The following is a 15,724-nucleotide window of genomic DNA, read 5'->3' on the forward strand; positions in this document are numbered from 1 at the left end:
ATTCTCAATGCAGCGGCCACTATTATCCAATTAACATGCAATGACTTGAAAGTCATGTCACTCGTGTGCTCAACACACTGAGTGAGGCTCACCTTTGACAGACATTCTCCTACATAATTTTTTATATTTTTTCTTCAAAATTGTGATTATATTTGCAATATTGAACAGAACGCTGTTTTTCTCAACCACCATCAAACGACTATTATCTATCACCTGGGCTATTGCAAAGCTGCCTACCTCATTTCTTGACAACCACCCCATGACCCCTCTGACCTAGTCTCCACACTACATCCAAAGTAATCTCTTTTTTAAAAAAAATGATCATAATCTCCCTGTGCCTAAAACCCATTAATGCCTTCCCATTTCTGTACATACCAAGATCCAAATTCTTGATGGTCAAGTTTCTAGAATAGTGCTACACAATGAAAATATATTGGGAACAATGTACGTGACTTAAATTTTTTCTTTTCCAATTAATGATATATTTAATGCCATGAAAAATTTGTCTATCTAGTAGCTCAGAGTTTCTAAGTACAGTTTGCTCCGAAAACTTAGTTTTCAATTCTGTATTATATCAAATTGGTTTTCTAGCAAACACAATGAATTTTAACCACCATTTACACAAAATTCCATGTGCGGTATAAATTTCAGTCCTGTTCTTTAAAACTTAGGCAGTCATTTATTAAACGTCATCTCTATCTTTTAGTTAGCTTAATACTAAACAAATGGTCTTACCTTATGGCACTAGCAAGATCTTCCCAATCTATTTCATTAGCATCTTCCACATTTATTTTGTACAACCTTTCAATAAGGTTGATTTTGGACTGCAGGGCATTAACTCCACGGTACGTCTCAACCATTAGTCATCTTCTTAGTTAGAACTTCTGCCTTTTACACTGCATCCAATTTCTGGTTTCCACTCTAGCATCCACTTCTACCCAAGATATGCCTTTGTAGGGTTTTTCCCAAACAATTGATAGGCGACCTTCAGGATTTTCTTGGAGTGTACAATCCATCTCGTTTAACTCCTCAAGAGACATTTTCTTTAGAATCACTTCTTCCACAGCCTTGATTAGTCTCTGAGTTTCCGTGTTGCTGCAGGCACGATGATTTCTTTCACTGCTGATCTGGGAGAATTTCAGGGCAATGGAGAGGCTACTTTGGGCCACCATCTCACCAATCTTTTTCCAGTCATTACCATGGAGGGAATGGTCTACCTTTAACTTCTCAATATCTCCTTTGCTATACCTGCCTTTGTAATTATTGACATCGAACATCTTCTTTGCTCGATAGCACACCAGTTCCCAGAGCCGGGCAATGCCCTTACCAATGTGCAATCTAAACGACTGTTTTCTTTTTAAACTGGTGATCACAGACTTTTCCTCTGGATAATGCAGCTTGTCTGCATTCTCAATTCCTGTCAGGGCTAAAAATTCTTGCACATTTTTCTCTGATTATTTTCTTTGACATAAAATTTGCCACATTTAATAGCGACACCTTGTGTTTTGAATTCTTTAAACCATCCCAAGTCATCGCAATACATTTGCTTAATTGTAGTGGGAGCCCTTTCCTTTATGTCAGGGATGAACTCTTGGAGCTGCTTCACGGCAGAATCCAAATTGATGTGGGAATCATCTGAATCTCGTGAATCTTCAGATAAATATTTTATTTCAGCTTCTTTAGTTGATTCCAAATTGCTATCTTTATTTGTAGGTTCTGACCTCTGTACCTTTTCCACAGGCTTCTCTTCTGGAGAGGCCTGGGTTTTCTTTTGTGGCCTGGGTTTCACCCTTTCTTCAGTCAAGCTACCATCACCTTCCAGTGAATCAAAGGGGTTGTTCTCAGAGTTCTTACTGAGCACTGAAAGATCATCCCTGAAGCTGTGGCACTTTTGACAGAAATGTGCTTCCTTTTCTTAGACTTTTTCTTTATATTGTTGGATTCCTGGACCCCATTAAGTGCATCACTGCCTTCTGCAATCCCAACCTCATTGACCACTTCTGATCCTGCAGGGTGTGTGTTCTCAAGACTGTCAGGCATGGTCAATAGCTCAAATTCCTGTTTTTTGGACTTTTTTTTCTTTTTTCTCTTAGACTTGTTTTTCTCAGCAGATACTGGTAGTTCTGTAATTTTGTCTTATAGGCCCACAGAAAGCAGGGATTTCTGCTCTTATGATTCCGGGTGGGGCAGGGCGATGCTCACAGGACAGCTTTTGTGTATGGCATCATAGAATGTAATTTTCTTTTTTTTTTTTTTTTTTTTTAAAAAAAAGATGACCGGTAAGGGGATCTTAACCCTTGGCTTGGTGTTGTCAGCACCACGCTCAGCCAGTGAGCGAACCGGCCATCCCTATATGAGATCCGAACCCGTAGCCTTGGTGTTATCAGCACCGCACTCTACCGAGTGAGCCACCGGCCGGCCCAGCATGTAATTTCCTTTTGATGGTTTTTATTCTTTTTCTCCCTAACTTTATGATGCAGTTCTTCTGATTCATTTTTACATGACATGATAACTGCATGAGGTTTGTCTGCTTCAGGCTCTTTTATTGATTTTTGTGCCTTGCTCATATCAACATAAACAACATGGACATCCTTTGTAAAATTCTTTCGCGTGTTCTCAATATTTTCTTTATCCTCAAGGACACACGCAACACCTACTTCCTTGCCTACTCCCAAAATACTTTTTCTTCTCTTTTTATTCTTTTTGGGTGTAGAAGTAACCTTTTCAGTCTCATCACAGATTTCTGATTTTTTCAAAGGAGAAGAAATTAGATGCTGGAAATCCTTCCTTTTCTTTCTACTCTTAGTTATTTGAGACTGTTCACTTGCCAGGGAGGAGTCTCTGAAACTTTCATGGGAATGTTTTCAATGTCCTTCCTTATGTACAGAATACTTTTTCTTTTTCTTGTTAAAAACTGGAGGGTAGATTTCAAATCTGTTCAATTCTCCTTCCATTTTATTCACTCCAGAAGCGTCACCACCTCTCTCTGACTTTAAATTTTATAGTAGCCATATTTTTGTAAGAAATAAAATTAATTTTAATACTGTATTTTATTTCTCCCAATATATCCAAAATACTATCTCAATATATAATCAATAATTCCAAAATTAGTAAAGAGATACTTTATATTCAGTTTTTCATATTAAGTCTTTGAAATCTGGTGTGCATTTTATCCTTACAGCATATCTCAAATTGGACTAGCCACCTTTCACATGCTCCATAGTGCCATGTGCATTGGGGCCACCCTATCGGACAGCACAGTCCTACAAAGTCAGGATTATACTCACCTCTTCAGCCTTCTTGTAAGACTCATGCTATAGTCACATTTAAGCTCCAGGTCCTCAAATTTGCCATTTTCTCTTTTCCAGTCCTTTGTACATGTTGAGTTTTCATACGACAAATAATTTGAAAGAAGAAAAATAACCAAATATTTTAATGGGCAAAAGAGTTAAATAGATATCTCACCAAAGAAAATGGACAAATAGTTAATAAGCAAATGAAAAGATACTCAACAACATTAGTCATTAGGAAGATGCAAATCAAAACCAAAATGAGATATCACTTCATACCCATGGAGAATGGTTATGGTTAAAAAGACAGACAATAACAATATAGATGAGGATGTAAAGAAACTCAAAGTCCTCATACATTGATGATAAGATTGTAAAATGGTACACCTGCTTTGGAAAACAGTCTTGCAGTTTCTCAAAATGTTAAGCAGAGAATCACTACGTGACCCAACCATTCCTCTCCTAGGTATCTACCTAAGAGAAATGAAAGAAGACGTATGTCTGCATAAGACATATGTCTCTACAAGACTTGTAGAAGCAACCCAAATGTCTACTAATGGATAAACAAAATGTGGTATATCCATACAACGCAATACTCAGCAATAAAAAGGAACAAAGCACTGCTACATGCTACAACATAGATGAACCTCAAAAAAATAATCCTGCTAAGTAAAAGAAGCCAGACACAGAGACCACTGATTTTAGGTGAGTGGCCGTAGGCATGAGTCCAGATCCACCAGTCACTACCAGTGTGACCTTGTTGAGCTGCTGTACCATTCTAAGATGCAGCTTCTGATTCTGCAAAAGTTGGTTTTAATAACAACTGCCTTTTCAAACTTACTGAGCAACCCTGCACATTAAGAGAAGTAGCATATAAGAACATGCTTTTTAAATGGCTTTTACCAAAAAGATAAAAGATAAGTGTTGATGAGGATGCAGAGAAAAGGAAATCTTTGCACATCTTTGGTGGGGATGTAAATTAGTACAGCCATTATGGAAAACAGTAGGGAGGTTCCTCAAAAAACTAAATACAGAACTAGTATATGATCCAGCAATCTCACTTCTGGGCATATTTCCAAAGGAATTGAAATCAATATGTCAAAGGGATATCTGCACTCCCATGTTCATTGCAGTTCTACTCACAATAGCCAAGATATGGAATTAATCTAAGTGTCCATCAGTGGATGAATGGATAAAAAAAATTTGGTATATATACACAATGGAATACTACTCAGCCTTAAAAAAGAATGGAATCCTGTCATTTGTGGCAACATGGATGAACTGGAGGACATTAAGCTAAGTGAAATAAACCAAGCATTGAAGGACAAATACCACATTATCTCACTTATATGTGGAATCTAAAAAAGTTGAACTCATAGGAGAAGAGAGTGGAGCAATGGTTACCATAGGTCGGGGGAAGGGGTACAGGAAGAATAGAATGAGGAGTTGTTGACCAAAGGGTACAAAGTTTCAGATAGACAAGAGGAATAAGTTTTGAGATCTATTGCACAGTGGGGTGACTATAGTCAATAATAATGTATTGTATATTTCAAGCTGAAAGTAAATTTCAAATGTCTTACCACAAAAAAATAAGCAAGGTAATGGATATGTTAATTAGCTTGATTTAATCATTTCACATTGGATACATATATCAGAACATCACATTGCACCCCATAAATGTATGATTTGTCAATTAAAAATAATATTAATTAAAAAGTAAAAAATAACATGTTTTTTAGTTAAAAATGCTCCATGGGTCCAAAGTTGCTAATCACTGCCTTCCTTGCTGGTTTTTTTTTTTGCACTTTGCCTCAATGTTTCATTTAGTCCATCAGGACCTGCAAATTATCCCCCAGTTGCTGTGGGACAAGGAACTACTTGATTCCCTTCAATCCAACTGGAGAAATGTACACTGACTAAAGTCTATGAGTATATAAAGGACTTCCTGCAGCTAAGCACTTGATACATTTATTCCCTGAGAATCTTTTAACTTTATTTTATTTGGCCATAAAACATTCGAAAAGATTAAGATCATAGAAAATATGTTCTCTGACCATAATAACAGATGGAAATTTAGAAAACTCACAAACATGTGGAAATTAAACAACACTCTCCTAAATAAACAATGTGTAAAAAGAAAAAACACAGGGAAATTAGAGAGTACTTCGAGATATAAATAGACGTCTTCTTTTTCTGGTCTCCACTGGTCCCCTTGTGTCAATGCAGTCAAGTGTCTGGTGGGCCACCTGCAAGGTAGCTGTGGCAACTGCTGTGGCATTAAGCCGCTTTTGCAGCAGCCATGGCTATGGCAGTGGCTGTGTTGGGCCACCTGCATGGAAGTGGTGTTTTCGGTGTGCTCCTTGCCTGGTTGCAGGCTCAGGGGGTGGGGGCAGCCCTCGGCTCTTGCCTCAGGACCCCGGGCATGCTCTATATTCCCTGAGAATCTTGAATGACTTTTTTCCAACAGCTGATCAGAGTAGCTAGATTTAAAATAAAATGTGTTATTGCTACAGTTGGCACAAAATCTTACGGATGACATTTGTTTTCTTTATAGTTTTCCTGTATTTTTTTTTTCAGTTTTCCACAAAGAGCATATATTAGTATTATATATAGGGGAAAGTGTGGTTCAAAAAGAAAAAACTTGAATGCTGCTTCTATTCTATTCTATTTTTCCAATCACATATCACTAGTACTTTCAAAACCCTTACTTAATAGTAGGCCCTATTGTAAGAAATGTGTATATGTTAACCCTCAACAATTCTGAGGACACAAAGATTAAGCAACCTACCCAAAGTCACACAGCTAGTAAGTAATGGAGCTGATTTTGAACCCAAGCATTTTGGTTTCCAAGCTCATGCTTTTAACTTGTATTTCAAGGGGAAAAAAGAATAGGAGTGACTGGCACTACTGTGTAGTATTGCTCAAAGAATCCAATTACAAAAGCAGGTTCCCTTAGGAGCAAATTATGGGTCTATTAGACTGTGGAGTCCAGAAGGCAAGAACTGTATCTTATCAACCTGTGTTTCTGTTAGCTTTAGCTGCATAACAAACCACCCTAAAACTTAGTGACCTAAAAACTACGACCATCTATGCCACTCACAAATCTGTCACCTCTCTCCCCCTGGGTGACAGATATGAAAAGGATTACTCAAAGTCCATTTCTTCAGAGCAGTGAGAAGCCCAAAAGGGGTTAATTTTCCAGGAACCCTCAAGAGAGAGGCATTCCTCCTTGGAAAAATAACACCAGACTGGGGTCTTCTCCCAGTATTTATTTTCCAGGGCAGGAGGTTACAGAAAAGGAACATAGGTGGAGTTATGGCTAAGTATAGTTTAACAATAGAAGCTGGAACATCAGCGGAATAACAAAGTGACATTCCATAATGCAATCAGTAAAAAGTTAAGTTGATCCACTAACAAAACCTTGTTCTTAGCAAACACTTTCTTTTCTTACAGAAATTTCCTTAAAATCAAGCAACTTCCTTAACATATCAATCAGTAGGTTAACAAAGGACATCTGTCCTTGAGCCAGCAATTTTGATGTGTTACAATTCTTTATCTACAACAGAGACTTTAGCCTGGGGAAAGTTTCCTGTCTTTTGCAAGATTACATTTCTATGTGTAATTTTAAAAAGTTAAGCTAAACCTGAAACTACAGGGCTTTGGAGGCTAGGCCCTGTGAAATACATTTGTGTTATTAATGTTAGTGCTCTCTACACAAATCTGTTGGTGGCCATTTGGGCTGGGCCTTTCCTTTGCTGGTTTTCCACTGTATTAGCTGAGCCATGTCAGTTAGTGGCTGGTCAGCTAGGCATCTCAGCTTCTGGAAGTTGACGGCTGTCAGCTGGGGCAAGAAAAGCCCCTGGGCCATAGGTCTCTCATTATCCAGCAGGTTAGCCTGGGCTTTTTCACACAGTGACAGTGGCAGGGTTCCAAGAGCCTTAAAAGTGGATAAGCCCCAATGAGAAAGAACTTCTGCCTGCATCACATGTGCTACTGAGCCATTGGCCAAAGCAAATCACATGGCCTCGCCCAGAGTCAGTGTAGAAGGGGACTACCCAAAGGCATGGATACAGACAGGTAAATAATTTGTGGCCATTTATGCAATCTACCAGTATCCCCATAAACAGACACAGAACCTACTAAACAGTCGACACCAAATAAATGCTTACTGAACTGAATGCTATCTCCCCTTCATGAAAACTCAAGATGAGACCAATAATCTCTTTCCTCTCTGCACTAGGAACACCACTTCAAGCAGACAGAAGAGGCTGAATGACCCCTCCTCACAGAGGGATTCCTCACCCTGGTGATGGAGCCCATCACCTGACAGTCACCTCCTAACGCAGGGTCTTCTTGGCTCCTGGGATGAGGAGTGTGTCCTTACTGGTGGCTGCTTCCCAAAAGTTCTTAGAATCCCAGGACTTGCTCTTATCAATGGTCCCGTGAAGCTCCCAAGGAGACCTCCCCTTCTTCCCCAGCTTCTGCCAGGTCCCTCAGTGACACCTCTATGGAGCAGCTCAAATTAGCAGCTCTGCTTGCCCTCTAGTGGCTTCTTTAGGCTGTGCAGCCCTTTGAAGAAAAGTGTTCAAGGCCTTCGACAATTGCACCAGAAGAAATAATCGTGTGTGCTTTCGGTCAGTGGATTTCAACAGGGCGTGACATTTTCCCCCGGTGGGCATTTGGCAGCATCTGGAGACATTCTGGATGTCAGAACTGGGGAGAGGTGGTGGCATCTAGTGGGTAGAGGCCAGGGATGTTGTTAGACATCCTACAATGCACAAAACAGCTGCTCCCCACCCCCATAACACAGAACTATCCAGTCCAAAACATCAATAGTGGCATGGTTGAGAAACCCAACCTTACATTCAGAGTGAGCCCTTGTAAGTCCTAAGGATGCACCCACAGGCCCACTCAAGGTTGTTACACGTATGGATCGCCCCCTCTGGGAAGTCAATCTCTAGGCAACAACCCTAAACTCTCGATATGCAACTTAAATCTCAGGAACAGTTCCTGGGACATCCCACGAGTCCCCAGATTAGAGAGACAAACTAAGCTCTAAAGAGGAGCTTGGTTGCATGCAAGATGGTCTTATTTTGTCTCTTTCTATTGTCTATGCTCAATCCTGCTAATTCTGAGAGCAATTTTCTCAGGAAAGAGGAATGCTAAAAAGCTTTTACTATAAGCCAGTTAATAGCCCCAGGAAATAAAAATGGCTTCCAATAGAGAACTGCATTGTGGGACTCCTGTGTATACCGTGGGACCCCTTTGATAAAATGCACATTAGTTGCAAGGGATAAATGATAGGCGTCCAGTTTTAACAAAATGGCACCTGGTCCATGGAGGAAGAGAATTTCTTAACGTCAGAAAAAACTCTAAGAGCAGAGGGAATGAAAGCTACGTAGACGTTGATTGCTATGGCAGCTCCCATGTACAAAAGCAACAGGAAATGAAAGCCTTCACTCTAGTCTTACGATGGCTTTTAGCAATGCTAATTAGAGGAGAATGGCTGACATTTCCCTAGCATGAAAGATAAACTAAAATTTGCCCAGGAAATTTACTTCTGAAATTTTCTCAGAAGAATTCAATAACAAAGGTGGTTTTTACTAACCCTGGACTTTCTTCCTTGCCTGTGCACATTCTTATGCTCCTTTATGTCAGTAGCTAGGAAAGAAAACCCTCATTGTTCATTACATAGAGTTCCTCATTCAAGAGTAAGGCAGGGAGGGTGAGAAGGAAATGAAGGGTCCATGGCTTCTGCTGTTTTTTGCTTTATTTGAAACACTTTCTCCCCTTCTTACCAGGTCCTGAGGCCTCTGAACACCCTCTTCTCCCTGCTTTCCATTCTCATCTCCTCTCTTCTTCCTCCTGTTTTCCTCACCCCTGCCGCTGGACCCCAGCAGAGCCCCTGTGGAGACAGATAGGGAATGGCAGAAACCCCAGTCATGCTACAGAGATACGGTCAGTGTTGGGGGAGAAGGTGCATCACTCCTCCACTCCCCCCAACCCCCTTCAGGATTTGTTCTGTGGCTCAAAATAGGATTTCGAGCAAAAGACCTTCTGCTGTGGTCATTCTCCTGATACATGACCAGGTCTGGGATTTAGACCCATCCAAGGAAGAGCCAGGAGTCTGTCCCCAGCACCTCGCAGTATGAAGCTAGCTTCCTTTGTGGGCCCCATCCTCTAGTATCCTCTGAGCATGCTGCTACCTGTGAGTAGCTGACTTCTCCAAGGCTTTCCAGACCTTGTCTAAGGCAGCCATGGAGCAGCAGCAAAGTAACACCCGGGAGCAGAGTTTCTTAAGGAAATTTCTCCTTCTCTCACTGCTTTCCACTGGTTTCTGGTTGGGATTCCACCAATACTGGTTCTTATTCCTGAGGCTTCCTACTTCAGAGGAGAGGCTTTAAGGAAAGTAAAGCTGGGCTCTCCATCCAAGCTGGGAACAACCTTTGGCTGAACATCATTAATTTCCAGGTTATCACAATAAGGTCAGAATCCCTGTGTCAAGTGGTAACTATGGAGTGGAAAGGATAAAGACAACTGACATACTCAGACAAAAAGGTGACTGGAGTGGATTGAATTATGTCCCCCCAAAACTCACTTAAGTTTGAATTGTGTCCCCAAGTTTCATATATTAGGAAGCTTAATCCCCAGTGTGACTGTTAAGAGGGTGGGAAATCCTATTATGGTAATTGAAAGGTGGAGACTTGAAGAAGTGATTGTATTGTAGGACCATGCAGTAGTGAATGGATTAATAATGATGGTCAGGGGCATGGTTCTGAGGGTGTTAAAAGAAGAGGAGAGTCTGTCTGTCTCTCGCTCTCTCTCTGCTCTCTCTGCTTCCACCATCTTGCAATGTGAGACCTCTGGGTCACTGTTGCCACCACCAGACGGACTTTGGACTTCTCAGCCTCAGAAACTGTAAGCGATAAATTTCATTTTCTTTATAAATCATCCAGTTCAGTGTACTTGGTTATAAGCAACAAAAACGGACTAATATGGTGACCTAAATGTACATTGAAAAAAACATGAACTTTTGAGTCATAAAAAAGCCCTTTATTAAGTGTTTATTCTGTACTAGACACTGCACTAAGAACTTTATATACATTTTCTCACAGGCTGGCTGTGTGACCTTGGGCAAGGTAGTTAACCACCCTGTTTCTGTCTCCTTTGCCAGGTAGAAATACCTACCTTGCAGAGTTGTTTTGAAGAATAGTTGAAACAATATACGGAAAGTTCTTGGCACATGGTGTCTTAGTCAGCTCAGGCTGCCATAACAAAATACCATAGACTGGGTGGCTTCAACCACAGAAATTTATTTTGTCACAGTTCTGGAGGCAGGAAGTCTAAGATCAAGGTGCCAGCTGATTCAGTTCCTGCTGAGGGCTCTCTCCTTGGGTTGCAGACAGCTGCGTTCTTGCTATGCCATCACATGTCCTTCCCTCAGTGTGTGCTTGGGGAAAGAGTAATCTCTTTCTCTTCTTATAAGGCACTAATCCCATCATGAAGGCCCTACCCTCATGACCTCATCTAACCCTAATTACCTCCCAAAGGACTCCATCTCCAAATACCACTACACTAGGAGCCAGGGCTTTAACATGTGAATTTCGGGGGACATAAACATTCAGTCCATAACAGTAGGCAGTAAGCAAATGGTAGCCATTATTACTGTCACAATTATTATTAATAAAACAGGTATGAATTATTCCTTGACACTCAGGAAATAGCTACAATGGTATGGCTTTGTCTAAATCAAAGGAAATCTGGCTTGAGCACCCACTGACCAGAATTGGTATTGCTGGAAAGTAAAACATCAATTTTTTGGTGCCACCTCTCAGACTCCCAGAACTGGAACAGTGCTGAGCTATTTCTCCTTGCTGTGTCTTGAGTCTTCTGGTGAACAGTTTCCCTATCATTGATTGGACACCATTGATCTGGACAGGCTGTCACTGTGCTTGCTAACATGATACTTTCCACCATCAACAGGGCATTCTCTGCAGTTCTCCCACATCTGAAGTGCTACATTCCTGTGAGTGCTGCTCTCTTCCAATTGTGGAACTTGCCATCTGACCATTCTTCCTTATCCCCAGGATCAATCCAGAGCACCCAAAAATAAAGATTCTCCCCTCTTTAAACTTCCAAGCAAGAATATTCACAATAAATAGAATATAATTTGAGCTTAAAAAAAAAACAGTATGAGATTGGATTTGCTTGTACTGTATTTTATTTAGTATTTTTCCACTGTTTATAAACAATGTTTTTGCTTTTTCTTTTTATGCAGAAAAGAGAGTTTATCTGCTCATTTAACTGAAAAATCCATTCATAATTCCATCTATGTTTACAAATGAGAGTGATTCTTAATTTTAAAAAAATAAACTTCCAAGCAGAAGTTGCCACTCCCTCCCATTCTTTGATACTCCAACCCAGTTATGGGCTATCTCAAGATATCCCAGTTATGGGTTATCTTCACACACACGCATGCACACACACACTCACCCCTCTCCCCAGTAAGTTCTTCTTTTACTGTCCTGAGAAAGGTAAAAAATATGTTTATTTCTGCCTTGTTGAGCCTCTACTTCAACCAAATAAATCAGAAGTTAATTTCTTAATCATCTTCTAAATGATTTACAAAAGGTTATTTGCTGATAGAGAAATAAGATGCTGTAAAATTTCAAGAAATTTAGTTAAAGGGGAAAAAACATCCTCATTTGTTTTTATGGAATGTGGAATATGATTTTTCATGGAATATGATTTTTCGTGGAATATGGGCTCTCACAGATTCTTAGAGGCCATCTTATCTGTAGTCCTAGGTGAAATATTAAGTTTTCTTTCTCTCAGTCAATTACACCTTTTCCCCCACCATGTGCCAGCAGAATATCTGGTGAAAAGAACATCAAGTTGGGTCTCAGGAGATCTGGGCTCTGGACCAAACTCTCTTGCCATTTACTGTTTCAGTTTCCTTATCTCTAAGGCTCCATCTACCCTTAACATTCTGCACTGCTTCAAGTAACAAGATCCTGAACTCCGAAGTGGTGACAACTTTCATCTAAACATGGCATTCTGTTCTAGAGTGAGCCCCCTTTCCAAATGTCCACTGTAGTTCGAAGAGGAGTGAGAACCATTGCAAACACTGATGGAATTCCAACAGAATTCTTGATGGGTTCAAATATTTCAAAATTCCTTGGGCACCTGTTGGTTTGTGCCTTATGCATATATGCACCTCATCTACCACTGCTTTCTTAAATATGTCTTACCGCCATTGAACCACAGCGGAAAAAGGGTAAAATTTCAATATAGGTAGAAGGAAGTTGGCTTTCTTGGAGCTAAATATCACCTTTTGTTTTATCACCCAAACATAATATACAATCTTTAGGCTAAAAGTGGAAATGAAGCACAAAAGTGAGGGTATGTGGTTGAAATAAGATTTATACATTCAGATAAATGTATAAAGTAGGAGACAGTATCTGGCATAAATCCTAGAATACTTCTCCTACAACATGCAAGAATCTGGGAAGCAGAAATGTGGTACTTCAGGCCCCAAGGCCTCTTCTCTGGAAAATGGGAAGTTTTCCAGAAAAGTTGTAAAAATAAAAATACATTTTAATCAGAAGTATTTATTGAGCATCTAACCTGTGTCCCGCCATGCTGAGCCAAGAGGAAGCGGAAGGGCAAGAGAGTCCCTGTATCCGCCCTCACAGATGGCAGCCTCTGTCCCTTCACCACCAGCAGGATTGAGCAATCTTTTCGGAAAGCATGAAAAATCCGTTTGTACCAAAGAATTAATGACGATTTACTGATCATCTCCTGAGGAGGTGAATAAGGAATTTATATTGCACAGCACACAACATGTGTCTCAAAATATTTCCTGTAAATATCTCTTCCCAAGTCTCTTCTCTGAGCCATGCAATTCCCCCAGTTCATCTTTTTCCTCCAGCTCAGACACCATCATCTACCCCACTTATGTGGAAGATTTTAGTCCTGTCCTGGCTTGTTCTTCAGTCTCGTGTACCCCCAGCCAATAGTGAGATTGTAAGCTTCTTGAAGTGAGGGACTACATTTTATACTTAAGTAGCACTACACAAAGCACCTTTATAAAAATCTTCCATTCTCTCCATAATAGCAGGCTAAGGGTGGGTGGGCACAGAGTTGGAGGCACCTCCAAATGCTTTATCCTCAGCAAAATGGTTTTTCCATACCTAAGGAATATTACCTGTTGGGTAGGAATACACAAGGCTGGTGAAAGAAGCTGGGACAGGGTTAAAATCTTCCTCTCAAGAAAGGGAAGGAATGGAAGAAGGGGGGAGCCTGGGGAGAGAAGTGGGGTAGGGGTGGTGTCCTGGCTGGAGCTGGGAGATTGAATGTCTGAGAGGAGAGACTTGTGAAGAGACATATACAGAGATTTTTGGAGAGATGTTGTACAACATAATCAAGGCCCTGGCATAGAGGGCAACTTTTACATGCCATGGGAGGTGGTGGAAATGATGGTAATTGCCAAAAATGTGCACAGCAGGGGCCTAGAGAAGGGTGGCAGGAGCAAGCTTTATGAGATAAGGTGCTAAATTTTTTATTTCCTTTTTAACATGACTGGATAACAATTCATAAATGTCTCCCACCCTGAAATGACTTTCACACCCCTCTAAATATTCTTTGCATCTTTCAAGGTTCAGATCAATTTCCGCCCATCCATGGAGCCTTCTCGAACCTCCTGGCCACAGCGGCATTCCCACTCTCTCCACTTCGAGGTATAATTTGTAGTGCTGAACTGCTATCTTTGGGTTCTCCCTCTCCCGCCATCCATCCAATGTATTATTATCAAAGTAATCCTTAACCACAGTTTTCATCACGTCATACTTCTTGCTCAAAAATTTTAACTGACTCCTCTCTGCCAATAGGATTTTAAAAATTGAAGGAAATTGGTCATTTATGATCATGAAAAATGTTTTCTGCAGATATTGGCTCAGTACCTCTCCTATATCAGCATTTTCCCTGAGTTTGAGCAATGTGGCAAGCTGTCATATTTCCTTTCTCTCTTTTTTTTTTTTTTCCTATTTCATAGCTGATGATCTCAGTCTGCTCATCTAACATGCCAATTCAATACAGTCTCCAAAATCCAGAGCCATAAGGGACAAAACTTAAGGCTAGATGTTAATATTTTTAAAACCTGGTACTCGTACAAGCAAACAAGCAGAGTTACTCACTGCATCATCCACAGAAATGTGTAAATGTTAAGAGGGATTCTAAACCCTGTTTGGAAGGAATCATTCTGATACTTCCATTTTTGGACTGTTGTAACTGCCATTTAAATATTCCCAAACCTGTGGACCCAATCTAGTCACACACTCCCCACCGAAAGGTTTTCCTGAAAGTTCATCCTAACATTGGGTGAATATTGAAGTGGTTAATGCGATATTTTCCACCCTGACTGTACATCAGAATCCCCAGTGCCTCCTCCAGGCCAATTCATTCAGGATTTTTTTGTGTGTGTGTGGCTGGCCTGTACGAAGATCCAAACCCTTTGACCTTGGTGTTATAGCACCGTATTCTAACTGAGTCAACTGCAAGCCTCACCCCAGTGCCTTTGAGATCTTTGAGGACGGGCCTACACATCAGCATTCAGATTCTAAAGTGTGGCCAGGGTTGGGAACTGCCACTCTGAAGGGGTTGCCTGTTGCTATCTCAGTGGAAAGGGGGCGTTCCGTGGCCAGGTGGAAGGACTTTGTAGACCACGTAATCACACCAATTCCTGAGAGGACTGGCAAGAGCAAGCCAGCTTGCCAGCTTCAGAGAACCTGAGCACCATATTGAGGACTGAGGCAAGGACACACCCAAGGGGAGCGACACATCTGCACTCACAAGAAGGAAGGCAACCCAGCTGCACATGCTGCCTACTTGAAGAACTAGCCATATTTCTACAGCGAGATAAACACAGAATCTTTCTGCTATCAAAAGAATCAAGTAGCAGCATGGGGAATTGGTTAAACTTTCCTGCAACACTCTCTTACTTCTAGAGAAAAATCTATATTATCTGTAATTCTGCGGGGAAACCCTGCTGTCCTCTGACCTAATTTAAATCATTATTAAATTACTTCTTCTCAACTGATGTTGAAAACAGAAAAGACTGCGATGAATGGCCATGTCTTAACATTGATTTTTACACCAACCTCTCCTGACTTTGGGGCCAAGCTCCCAGCCTGCATTTTCAGGGAGATTCTTGGCAAAGATCAATGAACAAACACGACCCTAAATGGTGAAACTGAAATTCTTTGTCAGGCTTGCTTTAGCTCGATACTATAGGTGACGTTAAGGCAGGAAATCAAAGAAGACTCAGCTCTGGTAATTAAAAACAATTGCAATTTTCAGACAACAATATATTTTAATCCTGTTATGGTAACTTTCCCTTTTTTTTTTTTTTTTAAAGATGACTGGTAAGGGGATCT

General features: G+C 40.7%; 1 pseudogene; it reads right to left on the reverse strand.

The window, feature by feature from the left end:
• Window positions 1-731: 731 nt before the first annotated feature.
• On the reverse strand, window positions 732-2,954 carry LOC134367817 (transcription termination factor 1-like; annotated as a pseudogene).
• Between the last annotated feature and the right edge of the window lie 12,770 nt (window positions 2,955-15,724).

Source organism: Cynocephalus volans, chromosome X (genome assembly GCF_027409185.1).
Source record: "Cynocephalus volans isolate mCynVol1 chromosome X, mCynVol1.pri, whole genome shotgun sequence".
In the NCBI taxonomy this organism is placed as follows: Eukaryota; Metazoa; Chordata; class Mammalia; order Dermoptera; family Cynocephalidae; genus Cynocephalus; species Cynocephalus volans.